We start from the raw sequence: 2,542 nt of genomic DNA on the forward strand, positions 1-2,542 counted from the left end.
AGAGCGAAGGACCATGATTACGTGATAAATATGAGCGAAGGACCTCGATTATATTATAAATATGAGCGAAGGACCATAATTACGTGGGAAATATGAGCGAAGGACAACGATTATATTATAAATATGAGCGAAGGACCACGATTATATTACAAATATGAGCGAAGGACCTCGATTAGTTTATAAATATGAGCGAAGGACCACGATTATATTATAAATAAGAGCGAAGGACCATGAGTCCGTTATAAATATGAGCGAAGGACCACGTTTATATTATAAATATGAGCGAAGGACCTCGATTATATTATAAATATGAGCGAAGGACCACGATTGTATTATAAATAAGAGCGAAGGACCATGATTACGTGGCAAATATGAGCGAAGAACCTCGATTATATTATAAATATGAGCGAAGGACCATAATTACGTGGCAAATATGAGCGAAGGACCTCGATTATATTATAAATATGAGCGAAGGACCACGATTATATTATAAATAAGAGCGAAGGACCATGAGTACGTTATAAATATGAGCGAAGGACCTCGATTATATTATAAATATGAGCGAAGGACCACGATTATATTATAAATATGAGCGAAGGACAACGATTATATTATAAATATGAGCGAAGGACCACGATTATATTAAAAATATGAGCGAAGGACCACAATTACGTGATAAATATGAGCGAAGGACCACGATTATATTATAAATATGAGCGAAGGACCACGTTTATATTATAAATATGAGCGAAGGACCATGAGTACGTTATAAATATGAGCGAAGGACCTCGATTATATTATAAATATGAGCGAAGGACCATGATTACGTGGCAAATATGAGCGAAGGACCTCGATTATATTATAAATATAAGCGAAGGACCACGATTATATTCTAAATAAGAGCGAAGGACCATGAGTACGTTATAAATATGAGCGAAGGACCTCGATTATATTATAAATATGAGCGAAGGACCACGATTATATTATAAATATGAGCGAAGGACAACGATTATATTATAAATATGAGCGAAGGACCACGATTATATTATAAATATGAGCGAAGGACCACAATTACGTGAAAAATATGAGCGAAGGACCACGATTATATTATAATTATGAGCGAAGGACCACGTTTATGTTATAAATATGAGCGAAGGACCATGAGTACGTTATAAATATGAGCGAAGGACCTCGATTATATTATAAATATGAGCGAAGGACCATGATTACGTGGCAAATATGAGCGAAGGACCTCGATTATATTATAAATATAAGCGAAGGACCACGATTATATTATGAATAAGAGCGAAGGACCACGTTTATATTATGAATATGAGCGAAGGACCTCGATTATATTATAAATATGAGCGAAGGACCACGATTATATTATAAATATGAGCGAAGGACCACGTTTATATTATGAATATGAGCGAAGGACCACGTTTATATTATGAATATGAGCCGAAGGACCTCGATTATATTATAAATATAAGCGAAGGACCACGATTATATTATAAATATGAGCGAAGGACCACGTTTATATTATGAATATGAGCGAAGGACCTCGATTATATTATAAGTATGAGCGAAGGACCACGATTGTATTATAAATAAGAGCGAAGGATCATGATTACGTGATAAATATGGGCAAAGGACCTCGATTATATTATAAATAAGAGCGAAGGACCATGATTACGTGGCAAATATGAGCGATGGACCATGATTACGTGGCAAATATGAGCGAAGGACCGTGATTACGGGGCAAATATGAGCGAAGGACCACGATTATATTATAAATAAGAGCGAAGGACCAATATTACGTGGCAAATATGAGCGAAGGACCTCGATTATATTATAAATATGAGCGAAGGACCACGATTATATTATAAATATGAGCGAAGGACCATGATTACGTGGCAAATATGAGCGAAGGACCGTGATTACGTGGCAAATATGAGCGAAGGACCTCGATTATATTATAACTATGAGTGAAGGACCACGATTATATTATAAATAAGAGCGAAGGACCATGATTACGTGGCAAATATGAGCGAAGGACCTCGATTATGTTATAAATATGAGCGAAGGGCCACGATTATATTATAAATATGAGCAAAGAACCATGATTACGTGGCAAGTATGAGCGAAGGACCGTGATTACGTGGCAAATATGAGCGAAGGACCGTGATTACGTGGCGAATATGAGCGAAGGACCACGATTATATTATAAATATGAGCGAAGGACCATGATTACGTGGCAGATATGGGCGAAGGACCGTGATTACGTGACAAATATGAGCGAAGGACCTCGATTATATTATAAATATGACCACGTTTAAAAGAACGTAGATTCACTCAATAAACTTAAATAACAACAATCACTGTAATGTATGCTATTCAATATCACGTATTGTCGGTCCGCTCCACTGTTAACAATGCACATTTCAATTAGAGAACTGAATATTTCATTAGAAAATGAACAATATGTATAATATCAAAGTAATCGGACTTTGGTCTTCAACAAGAATTAAAAAATATAACT

The sequence above is a fragment of the Saccoglossus kowalevskii genome, chromosome 17 (assembly GCF_978046115.1).
Source record: "Saccoglossus kowalevskii chromosome 17, keSacKowa6.1, whole genome shotgun sequence".
Taxonomy (NCBI): domain Eukaryota; kingdom Metazoa; phylum Hemichordata; class Enteropneusta; family Harrimaniidae; genus Saccoglossus; species Saccoglossus kowalevskii.